This window comes from Diuraphis noxia, unplaced genomic scaffold (genome assembly GCF_037042655.1).
Source record: "Diuraphis noxia isolate RWA-SAM2 unplaced genomic scaffold, SU_Dnox_SAM2 contig0004, whole genome shotgun sequence".
In the NCBI taxonomy this organism is placed as follows: Eukaryota; Metazoa; Arthropoda; class Insecta; order Hemiptera; family Aphididae; genus Diuraphis; species Diuraphis noxia.
The window spans coordinates 22264324-22278555 of NW_028301714.1; the positions used below are offsets into that span (position 1 = coordinate 22264324).

Here is a 14232-nt window from a genome sequence, read left to right on the forward strand (position 1 = left end):
TCTTTATTTTTGTACTGCATGAACAAAAAATAGTCGAATAATTATGTAAATATTGTATATTGTATTGCTTCGTTTAGTGACGTTGGGTATCGATAATAACTAAATTTTTTTTTTTGCTACTGCGACTGTATAAGTAGGTACCTACCTACAAGAATACTTTATAGGTATAATAAGGCATTTAGTAGACTAAATACTGAAAAATTTATTTTATGTAGCGTAGGAGTTGGGTAAAAGATGAATTTATTATATTTCAATATACTCAAAATTTAAAATTGGTATACTCTTATCTCCATCGAAATTATGATCATAGGACAAAGATAAAATTATAATTTATTTTCAATTGGATTATTGAAGCTTGTAGGTAACTTTTTTTTAAAATATTTACAGCCGCATTAACACAAATGCGTTTAGTTTATTGTTTCTTTGAAAAATAATCTTTTAACTCTGAAATTCATACCTGTCAATAATTTTAAAATATTTACATAATGCAATGAACAATATACTTCTGTATGTAGGTATCGTTCTATAAGTAATTATTACAAAACTACTTACTTAAAATGTTAGTATAGTAGTATAAACTACAATAACTACATATACATAAAGGTAGGAAGTATTCACATTTTTCGAAGCATTATTTTTGTTGTAGATTTAAGTATTAGGTACCTGCTTTTTAATTAATTAAAGATATATACATAATAATTTAAATGTAATAATAATATATTAATATAAGCCTTAATCCAATGATTTAAGATTAATGTGTACCATATAACCATCATTAAATAATGCAAGCATACTAAAAAAAAAAAAAAATGAAGGTAAATGAAAAACAAACAACTATATTATACCTATACTAAAACATCAGCCATGGCTGAGCAACCAAACCGAGCGGATTAATAGTCGGTCAGTCAGTTTTAAGCAGTGGTTGGTGTCGTATGTTTTATTCTTGTATTTTACTCGCGTAATAGACAAGTTTTTAATAATATTGGCGATTTATATTTTATGCCATGATTTTGACTGGTAAGATTTTTATGCTAATATTTATGTATTATGTGATATTATATGATATTATATCATACTCGATGTAATATATAGTGATTGCTCTAAATGAAATGTAAATTATAAATTTACCTACCTTATAACATACTTTCATCTCAAATGCTTGTTTTAATATGTTTTTAAAATAATAAAATATTAATATTATCATCGTTTTTATGAATGTTTATATTACAAATATTTAGTTACAAACAATTTTACTTAAAAATTAAGTGTTTTGAAAATTTTTAATAGTAATAAAATTGTCATAGTATTTTGATAAGAACTAATTGTTAATTTAAAAATATAGATTTTTATTGATTTTTCTGATTTATTAGTATGTATATTATTTTATACCTATCTAACTATTGTGTGTAAATAAACTTGATAATAATGATAATATAAACGTAGGTATGATTATTTATTTGTAAATTATACAAATAAAATCTACCTAGCTGAAGTTCGGTGTATTAATAGTTGTCTGTCATTAATCTCTATTATTATTGTTGTTATTTAATACCTATAAGAATAATTGTTAGTATTATAGACTATTATAGTTTTTTAGGTATTAGATGTCTAATTATTATAGGTAAATGGTAAATACTAACTATTTACAAATAAAGACTAACTGGATTAACATTTTAAATGTATTATGCATCATTTATGCTAATATATGAATAATTGGTAGCATTATAGTTTATCAATAAGTAAATAAATCATTCCTATAATTATAATTTATAGTAAAGGCAATTATTAATTAAGCTATTATAGTGTTATACCATTCTTAAAAAATAAAATAATTTTTTATATTGGTACCTAGGTATTATATTAAATCATTTAGTATAAATTGTAATCTAAATTTAGTTTAAACCCTGTGTCTATGTATATAATATTATATATAATAATATTAAACAGATACATAAGTAGGTGTTGTACCATAGCTCATAAATCATTTTTTTTTTTTTTGGGGGGGGGGGGGAGATTTAGCCTTCTAAATATTCCATTATCTTCAAAACAAAAAACTTTTTTGCTGCATGGGATCGAAGCCCACACATTGACTAGCAAGTAGCAGTGCAATAGTATTATTTAACAATTATTATACCATCCCCGTGCCGTATTTGACAGAGGGTTTTATGGGCACTTGTTATAGACAACTGATATTTTGGGGACATTTGGATTCTGGGATTCTATTTAAAAAATTTATAATTTTTTGAACCTTGATTTAGGAACTGTTTGAAAAATAAATATTAACTTCAAAAATAAATATTGATTTATATTTATATTATAATTTGGGATGCAAAATTAAAACGTCAAGATGTCACCTGACAACAAAATGGTATTGGGGCATTCAGTGAACACAAACGATTTTAATTTTAGATTCCACCAGTCTGGACTTATGGAATAGAGTTATGGGGTAATGCAAAAAAATCAAATATAAACAAAATACAAACTTTTCAAAACATAGCACTCAGGAAACTTCTAAACGCTCCTCCTTACGTCTCAAACCACACTATTCACACTGATCTAAAAATGAAACTGGTACATGAAGAAGCTATAGATCATTACCAACGCTTCCACAATCGTCTTTCCTCAAATAGCAACCCGCTAATACGTAATCTTGCAGTCCATACTATTCCTGGTAACCCACCCAGACGTTTAAAACGTAAATGGTGTCGTGACCTACTTGCTCACCCCCCTGCCCTCAACTAATCATTTACAGAGTATCAGTTGTTTAACTAATTATTCTAAAAATAAAAAAAAAAAAAAATTTAAAAAATTAAAAAAAAAAATCAATCAATTTGAGTGTCATTAGTGGATGACTTCTCACGTCAAGCGTATCATGTTGTAAATTCTCTAACCATATAAACTTATTGTGCCCCTAAGGTATAGATTGTTTATCTCAAATAAAGAAAAAAAAAAAAAAAAAAAAATTTTAGATTCTAAGCGCCCCAATGAATATACTCACAGATTTTACAATTATGTGTGTTAGTTAGCTAATATAGTTTTCAAAAGTATTAGGAAAACAAACAAAAAATAAAATAAAAGCTGAGATTCTCTTATAGTCAAAGTTAAAACCAGTTTTTGACAATAAATTCCATTATTATTTTTGATGTACCTAATTCAAAAAAATATGATCATGGCCACATTAAATTTTCATCCCTTGTTTAAAGTTTAAACTATCATTTTATATACAACCTTTATGTTTTATAAATTTTTTTTACATGTTTTGAGCTATTTATAAACATTTTTTTTCTTTAAATATCAATAAGAAAATTATGAAGGTTTAGTTAAATTATCATGATATTATTATCTTTAAATTAATTTTGAACATACATAAATAGCGGTATTTCAAACTTAAAATAATCACGTTTTTAGTAGATATTAGTTATGGTGTGGACATTTAGAAATTTTTTTTCTTTAACTACTTAGATTTTGGGTGTTTTTATTTTTTATGCTTCTATATGGGGCTAAAAATGATTTACCCCAGGCATCGATAAGTCTAAATCCAGCCTTGATTACTTACGACGAAAATAAATATTTTTATAATGATTATTGACACTTTGAAATGTTATTGATTATTATTTATTAATATTATAGATTTTACATTTATTTTTATGTTTTGCTGCTAAATGGTAGTAACTACTAACTATATAGTGTGTGACACATTTCAACGATAAATTCAACACGAAATATTTCAAACACATGGTAAACTTAAAAGGGGGATAGGTTGGTATAATTAAAAAAAAATTTGTATTCTTACACATGCTCTGATTTTTTTTTAATTAAAATTTTTTTTAAATAGGTATGGTACTAATTTTCTTATGCAATTAAAAAACCACAAATTAAGTTCAGCGTCATGCGTCTGAAATATCACATCTTACCTTTATCGTTTAACATACTGTATAGTTATACTATAATATACTATATAATTGTACCTATTACAGATAGACTGCAGGTAGTATTCATTAAATACAAATCAAATCAAAAATTAATTGTCATCCCAGAATTATCACAATTTAAATTTAAAATAATTTTATCATCATGAGCTAAATAAGATCTATAAAAGTATTATAGGTACCTATAATTAATAATCGTAAAGAGGAAAAAAATTATTTGGAACTAAAAATAGTTATTATTTCTTAAAATATTATAATGTAGAATGTAGATTACATTTCATTATTTGTAATAACTTATCAAAGATTAGTAATATGAAAAATACAAAGCCATATCAAAAGTCATGTATGATTGTATAAAAATTGGCCTGTTCATTTGAAAGTCAGAATAGTTAGGTCAAATATCATCATTAATATCATAAACCTTTGGGTATGAAAATTCTGACAGCGGCTGTACATACTAGACACCGGTGATATGCTATTGTACGATTATGAGCTATAGTTATAAGTAGCATAGACATTAGAATATTAAACATTTAGACAGTATAATATGATATTCATTTAATAAATTATATGAGAATGTTATATTGGAATCAAGTAAATAGTAATCTATACAATTTACGTAGTCTGATAATAATTGGCACCTACTTGTTTAGAACTTACTAAAAATGACTACTTAAAAATAATATTTAGTTAAAAAGCTGTTTTAGTTTTGTTTTGTTCTTTTTTTATTTCACTCTTCGAAAAAGTATTTTTTTAAAGTATTAATGTGCATTCACTTAAAATTAATTATAATATGATTTATAACTCAAAATTCGAAATAAAACATATAACAAACCATTCATTATAGCTACTTTTAGTAGTTTAGTACCTACCTACAGGTACAGGGCAATTCTTTTAACATTAAACACGAAAATAAATATTGAAAACTATTAATATTTTTTTTACATTCTATAAATTGTATAATATTCTCTCATAGTTATAAACATAATTTAATAAAGTCTTTAAAATCGTTTTATTTATTAATGTGGCTTACTTTTCTTAATATAACAATTTAAAAAAAAAAAATATTTTGTTTGAAAAATTGTACGTATTATGTTCCTATTAATAAAATTAAAGATCTGAAAAAAATAATATTATGATGATAATAATAATTAATAGGTAATAAATATAGTATAGGTATATTAATATATCAAAATGTTATTTTATAATGATTAAATATTTTTAAATTATTATTATTATTATTATTCGTTTTGCAATTTTGTTCTACAAGTATTTTTTTGTTTGAAATATTATTGATTTATTAGAAAGTCACCACTTTTACCTATTTTTCAAATTTACTCACATGAAACACAAAAAGATCTGGAAGGGGGATTTGCTGTATTTGTCTATCAGACATTGAACATTCACTTACTATTTTAACTTATAAAATATTATTTTTGTACAGTAAAGCGTCGATAACTTGTATTTTTTCTTGCATCTTGAAACATTCTCAAGTTGTTTTTTTATATTTTATAACTCGAAAAATACTTAGGTCAAATTTATTTTTATTCCCATTGAGATTTGAGATATCGACTGTACTCGACTGTAAATGTTTTAATTAGCTTATCTGTTTCCTATGATTTTAATATCGTTGTTGAAAATAATTATTTTTTGAAATAAAACTCATTTGATAATAAATAAATAAAAACATGTTGTTTGGCTTATAAATAAAAAACAATTTTAGTTAAACCCGTTGTTGCCAATGGCCATAGTTGCCGAGGATTAATTCAAATTAAAAAAAAACAATTTTGATTGGTAAATATTTTTTATTTATATCTGTAAACAAATTTGTAGTGTCCCTTATATTTTTACTCAGAACAAAATAATAAGTTTGGAAAATAATATCTATAATAATATAGCTATACAATAAAATCCTAGTACATTTTATAATATTATGTTATATAGCCTATTGATATGTTTACTATAACTAAAATTGTTGTTGGAAATGAATATTATTTTTTTAATAAATCCCATTTAATAAAAATAATAATATCGAACTTGTTATTTGGCTTATGAATGAAAAACAACTTTACTATTCTTCTGTATATTAATCTGTTTATCTGTTTACAATACCTAACTAAAATCGTTTTTGGAAATGACCTTGATATTTGCAAAAACATATTTTTGTGATGTGATTGTTATGAACAGCTTAGGTACCGAATATTATACAGATATAAGCCTACAGCTTGTTTTTTTGCTTTTATTATAAATATATTATATACATTGATAATATTCGAGGTCAAGACTTAACTGTTGTCTTACTTGTCTGTACCTACGTCACATATGACATACATCAACAAATGTGAAAAATCAAATTGATTAGTATTATACTTTTTATGTCAACAACAATTTAATATGTTTATTTACTATCTACTTGGAAAAATTAATTGGATACGTTATTAAATTGCACATTTTCTTTACTTTTTAAATCATATATAAATTATGAGTCAACAAAATTCCTTTTAGTAGTTCACTGTATAGTTGTTATTTTGTTTAAAGGTCAAAGAATCACTTCAAGTAACTATAATAGACACTGAACTACTGAAGTAAATATTACAACAAGATCAATATTTTTTTAATTATGATGAATATTTATAATACATTAATATTTACTAAGAGGTATAAATAATTCTAGGTTGTAAATTATTAATGAAATTTCTGAATAAAATATATTTTTTTAATTTTTAACTGATATCATTTATTATACGAGATAAATTTACTAATCTTACAAATATATATATATATTTTTTTTTTGTGCCTATGTTCAACATTTTTTAGTTTTTGGACCAATAAAAATGTTTATATAACACTTAAAGAAATAATTAACACAATTTTTTACTTCTGTTAGTTCAGTACACGATAAAAATAAAATTTATTTTTCCATTTATACTGGTTTCATTGAAATATATTATATACAAATCATCATCATTTATTATCTTATCAAAAAGTTTAAGCATTATAATATGTTTTATCCCGGTAATTATGGAAATACCAACTAAATAATATTGTTAAATAATTAAAATAATTTTAGTATTATCAGTATTTTACTTACAATAAAAAGGAAATATGTAATGTTAGGCCTTGACCCTCATGACTCGACATCATATTATGACGTTTATTGCGCAGTAGCCTTTTGTTAAGGGTATATTTCACCCGCTTATTAAGTTTATTCATGTTACTAATGTATAATAATTGATAAGTACATTTTAAAAGAAAAAAAGCGGGTAAGTGGATATCGCTCTGCTATACAGTGGTTAAAAGTGGATTACTGTAATAGATGGTATTAAATTTGAATTCATTGATATAATATCATTGTATACAAAAACTATACCTAACCTAATCTAACCTAACGATTCTGAACGTAGATGGTTTGTCTCACTAGGATATTTTATAGTTTTATACTATATTAATTATTTAGCTATTATTACACCCTGTATATAACCAACAAATCTAAAACCACAGTTTGTGTAACTGAAAATGTGTATAGGTTTTAAAACCTACTATAAATAAGGTAATTAAAAAAACTAATTTTTTTCAAATGTAATGGGTGAAAAATATAAAAAAAATAAGTTAGGGATCATCAGAAGGTTCCTGTGTCAACACACACACAGTATAGACAGTAAATTTATTTTATTTCAAAATTCCAAAATTCAGAACTATAGAATAAATTCATCTTTAAAAGAAAAAAAACTTGATATATTTTGTGCTTCACAGAAAACATTGAACAATATTATATTAATTGTATGATTTTATTGGTAATTTTTTTAACTTTAACTTAACAAATATATAGGGCAAAAAAATTCTTATATTATTATAGTAGGTCCAAAAATACAGCTTATCCACTTACTTATTGCAAAATATGTTAACAAAATACTATTTACTAATTTGTTTATATTTGGTTGCGTTTGCTACAGTAACGCGAAATATAGACTATATAATATATTTAATATAATAATGTAACATATTATATAATATTACTAAAATTTTGCACAATTTAAAAAAAATAATAATCGATATAATACCTATACTAACGATAAATATAATAAAGTATTTTTTTAAATAAAATTATACTATATGTTATAAATTATAATATTGTAGTTATTGGTAGGTACCATGCAAATTGTAATACAATCATATAATTTAATTGGAAAGATTGGTTGACAAAAAAATTGTATCCTGTCTAAAAAACATGTAAAAATAAGGATGAGCATCCTTGGTAAATTACTATCACCCTGTGTATTCATTGTGTTATCTAATATTATTATTTGCAAATAAATTAGTAATCAGCAGTACTAGCCACTATAATACTATTATATAGTATAAATTTAGTAATACAGAGTCATAGAGACATAAACTTGGTAGATACCTATAAGGCTATAAATTAATGACTAATAGTATAACTTATAAGTTTGTTTAAGTGCGTACACCTATCATTGTATATACGCACTATGCCAGTAATCAGTATTATCATTTATTACATATACATACGGAAAACAATAGCTTTTCTATTTCTATACAGACTATATACATTATACAATATATAAATATGTATATATTAAATACAAAATATTTTGTACAGTAATTTTTAATTTTTAATGTCTCTGAGAATGTAAAATACGTTGTGTCTTTTTAAACTGAGGAGTAGGTATCGCATCATACTACATGTAGTACCTAAATGTATAAAATTCAAATTCATGTCGGATTACTATATCATGCAATATGCATATCAATCATCTTTAACAATCTTTAACACTTAATACTTAAATATGTACAATATATTATACCTATATATGTACATAATACATTTTGTTAAAAAAATATTAAAATTACTTAACTATAGGCAATTATGAGTTTTTAAATTAAAGCCTACTCTGTGTGTACCTATATGGACATCAAAAAGTAATTCAGAATTCAATAGAATTAAAATGAGTTGTAAAAAAAACTGTTATCTTTCAATTAATTTTAATTAGGTTACCCGTAAAATTTGTCTTGATTACCTATTTAGCAGTAATAATTGTACCTACCTACATTTTAATAATACAATTTAGAGTTAAGATTTGTTCCCGTTTTCTCTACACATATGACAATATGACATACAGTATACAGAAAAATTTTGTATACTAGCTTCAGTGTGCAGTGAATTTTTATGATATTGGAGTGAGTTTATCATCAAACTTCTAGGAAAGAAGATTATAAGTGCTTCAGCGCTGGATTTTATTCAATATTTTAATTTTCAAGCGAGATATGAACATTTTTAATTTCTGATATTTCACACACTCATTTTTTAATTGAAAATTTAAACATCGAAAAAAAATCTCACAGATAATGTTATTCCCTAAAAGTTACGTAATAGGTCAATTATCTCTATATTTAGGTACTATAAGTAACCAGTGCTTATATAGTTTTAGTTATTCATTTTTCGTGAATATTTGTTTTATAGCAAAATTGCAAAATACAATCTTTTATGAGTTATAAAAATTTGTCAAAGTTCCGCTTTCCGCTTATTTTATGTCCCTTTGATTATTATTGTTTATAATTAAGTTATAAGTTATATATATATCAAGAGTGTAGTACGTTATATATTATACAAGACACACACCTCGACACCTCTATACAAGACAACCCAGGAACGGCGCTAGGATTTGCGGGGCCCCGGGCAAAATAAATAACAGTCACATTACATATTATCCAAACTAACTAATCTCTGAACAGTATAAAATAAAATTTAAGAACTGCGGGGCCTCGATTATAATTTTAAAATCGCGGGGCCCTGGGCAACTGCCCCGATTGCCCCCCCCCCCCTCGCGCCGTCTCTGAGACAACCTAACCTGTAAATGGTTCTGTAGACGTTAGAAATATGTAGAATCTATGCAATTTTACAATAATTGCTAAAAATATGAAATATTTTAATAACTTATCAAGGAGTTTACAAAGAGTAAATAAAGATTATATATTTTCAAAGAATAGTATAATAGTAAATTTAGATGCAATTTTAAAGGTAGGACATACTTTGATTAACACAATGTATATTATATATTCGTATGTATTGTAATTTGTAATACCACGTTCTTTTATTCTTTAAAATGACATTGAACGAGACTAGAATTGAACAACGAACAAGTATAGTATAGAATAGAATATAGTCAGAGATATGCACCATGTTCTTCCGGTACACACTATACACTTGAACACTTCACAAGGTGATTAGCCAGATTAGGTAACAAATTCACAGAATTAATCATCAATTATTAAGAATTCTATTATTATGCCATTTTTATTAGATTTCTAAAATGATCCTTTAAACCCTATCAATAATAACGCTTTATATTATATTTTGAACAAAACTATTATATTAAAGACACTAATTTTATATAATATCAATGTATAAAATAAGAATTTAAAATCATTAATATGCAGGAAAATTAGTAGTTATATTTGATTCATTAAAATATTAAATTAATTTGTATATCTAATGGCTACAATGCTATACATATTAAATTATAAAATACCTATACATTTATGATTTATACTTACGTATTGGTACATAAATTCGCGATCGTACATAATTAAGTATTACTAACGTCTAAGATAGTAAGTTATTCCAAAAATAATATGTTAAATAAATATATTTAATCTCTATCATTGTTGTTTGTGGATGTACCTCCTGGGGGGTTGTGGAATAAATTATTTTAGCACCTTCTAACTTTACACTTAACAGTTATACTTAGTTATATACACCATATACCTATTTGTAAATTCGTAATCAAAAATGAATTTAACTGGCTGAAGTAGGTACTAATGACTAAAATATAATAGATATAACTATATTACTTTAATAACAATATTATAAAATATACCTACTTATAGTATACTTAGCCTTATACTTAGTAATATATAATAGTATGATAGACCCACTCAGAATCGTTTTTCGTACACAATGATTTTATATCATTGTATTTAAATTTAACACATCATCAACTTCAGTGATTTGCTACTCTCTTGACACCTATAATGTAAAACAGAGCGTTGTCTATAGTTATGTTTAAATTTCTTGGGTGGGTAGGTAGTTCTTGGATTATATTACCTCTTAAAATAAAATTCAGTACGGTGTTATTTTAAGCAGGTACCTACTTCTTGTGTTTCCACCTTAGCCATCAACTTCTCAAAGGTGTAATCACAAACCAACAAATATTACCATAATACCATATAATATAGATATAGATAAGGTACAGTCGAGACAGTTGAGTCGCAACAACTCAAATCTCGGTAACTCAAAAACTTGACAACTCGATTTTCATTTTATTTCCATTGAGCCTTGAGGTTAAATGTCAGGTTAAATAGAGTTAGGTATACCTATCTAGAATAATACATATTATCTCGAAGCGATTTTTATTCCGATTCAACTTTAAATTATCGTGACTCAGATATAGTACCTACCTTTATATGTATAATTACCTATACATATTTATTTACAATTAAAAATTAAATAAACATTATTTAGATATTAATGTTTAAATTTTTAAATTTTTAGAATGCTGTAATCAATTTTGAGTCCTCTAACAGACTTCATTATAGTGGTAAGTAATCAACTAAAATTATAATAAATTATGATTAAATATAATATTTTATTAAGTGTATATCTTTTTTTTATTGGTAAGTTAATAGGATAGGGTATTTATGCATAGTTTTCATCCTTGTTAAATGTTTTAATCTAAAAACACAGCTAATAGCTAAATATTAATAATTATTCATAATATTATATCTTATTACTTATTAGTAATCAGTAAATCAGCTTATCACTTATCTTCTTCAATGTTTAACACTTTGTTTATACAACCTACTATTATGTTGTTACTTAAATAAAAACTTTATAATCAATACCTAAATGTAGGCATCATTAGAAGATATTAATATAATTAATCATTATTGTTCTAAGTAAAAACATTACTCATTAGAACTATAACTTTCTATAAATCTATAATGATGTTTCCGTGACACGAAATTTATCAAACTATCAATATCAATAACATAAAAAATTATAAACTCTGCAGACTGCATAGTGCTAATATGCTATATTTATAATTTATTACTTAGGTAAATATAGTGTGTTAAAATTATTTTAATGTTTACCTATATCATGATTCATGAACATAACTAATTGAAAACCGACTAGTTATACAAGTTCTATAGTCATGGTATAATATTCCTAAAAATAATAATGTACTTATTAGTTATTATAATTTCTATGAGTATTATATATCATCTATTTATTAAATTATACTAAATTTATGATCTAATTAACAAATTACAATAATATAGGTATTAACTTATATTGGTTTTATTGAAGATACGTATTAGTATTAAACGTTTTAGCATTATAGTCCTGTTATACAATCTGTAAATTGTATATTAGATTTGAGTAATCAAAGTTAAGTTGTAAAATCAATAAATCATTATAATTATAAATATATAATATTCAACGTATTTTTTTTCATAACTTAAATTTTAAACTTGTTATCCCTGTTACTATGTGTAGGTAACTATTTCAAAATAAATTGCAATTTGTTGTTATGTATTACCACGGTGTACAACGCTAATTGTATTTATTATATATACATTTGATATATGTTTAAGTATCTAAATTGGATTGCTATACCATACCTATCTATAATTTAGGAAAGCAATTTTTATTCTGGCCAAAAATATGTATATAATGAAACGATGTTGTTATTAATTTACATAACATAGGTACCTACCTACTTTTTATAGGTCTAGGTTAGATAAATGTACAGTTTACACTTTACACGCGTACCATAGATAAACTATACACGGAATATATGAAAGTAGGAAATTGTCCGTCAGCAAATCGTCTACACTCTACATAATTATGCAGATAGTGATATAGTATCATTAGTATCCATCGGTGTTATTCTTTCCAGTCGTCAAGAACTTTTTACCAATCAATATTATTGAAGTAAATTTAATTTGGAAAATTATTATATCTACTATATAGTCTATAATATATAGACTCACTGAAGGTAATTATTAAGATGATGATTCATAGAATTATTTAGGTATGTTTAAAATTTTGAAAGTTGAAAATGTATCATTTGTCCTTTTTTATACTCAGATTAATTACTCAAATAGTCAAATAGTTATAACTAGGGTTAGGAATGTTAGGATATTTATTACCTTATAAGATTTCAAAAATACATGCAAATATTGCCAAATAAAAATATAATTAACCATGTTTTAAACAATCATACATGCAATTTTAAAATAAGTTTAAAAACATTGTATATTATTGTATTTTTATATTGTATTACTCCATGCTCATTCAAAATTTAGTATATATTTTATATTTTTAATGGAATATAAATAGCACGTTTCATATTTGCACGTTCGCGCGAGTTGACACTAAAATAATAGTATCAACTATCAATAATAAAATAATAGTACCGCCTACAGCCATTGGCGAATTTAGAAATTCGATGCCCTGGGTGGCTGGGTACATATAATTTATTGCCTCTAAAATTTAAACACTTATTTACCTTTTTTATAATAATTAAAAAAATATTTCAAGATTCAAAAATAACAACATAATCATATATACATTTATAACTACCTAAATAGAAGTACCTATAAAACATAATATAATATAGAGCATAATATACATTGAAACATAATATAATACCTATATAATTGTCGAGCTGCATTAGATATACTAAAAATTAAAATTAAATAAAACAAATAATTAATAAAATACATTAAAACATTTAATTCATAAAAACAAACATAAACATTTATATTTTACGATGAGATTTTTGGGCAGCAAATTCTTCAATGACCTCATTATTATGACTACCTAATTGATTTAGTTATCTCACGAATTCGGGATGGAGAAACTGTACCACAGGCCATAGGCGTGTTCAAACTTTGGTGGCCAAAATGGCACGACAAATTTTTAAATCGTGATACCTAATTTTTAGACATTCTTTATGTTACAAAATTCACAATTATAAGAATATTTTTTAATTATGATAAAAAATTATAACCATTGTCAAAACAATAAAAATACATTTACCTAAAACTAAATTAAAAACAGATAGGTACATAATATTTATAATATTACTTAACCATGTTATGTAGTTATAGAGAATTGATGAACATAATATTACCTATATGATAATATAATCACTAATTAATAAATGCTCAAATATCAATAAAATGTTCTGTTATTTGTGTGTAGCAATAAAACAAGATA

General features: G+C 24.4%; 1 protein-coding gene across 3 annotated transcripts in view; it reads left to right on the forward strand.

Annotated features, from left to right (window-relative positions):
* The first annotated feature begins 867 nt into the window (after positions 1–867).
* The window catches only part of Lpin (phosphatidate phosphatase LPIN), a 32796-nt gene continuing 19431 nt past the window's right edge, over positions 868–14232 (forward strand). For 2 of the 3 annotated variants that reach the window (XM_015508295.2, XM_089225676.1), the window contains exons 1-2: positions 869–1017; positions 11500–11545. The gene's annotated coding sequence lies outside the window, so the exon portion shown is untranslated. Of the gene's footprint in view, positions 1018–11499; positions 11546–14232 lie in introns of all 3 variants that reach the window. The other variant, XM_089225677.1, reaches the window with a different exon arrangement.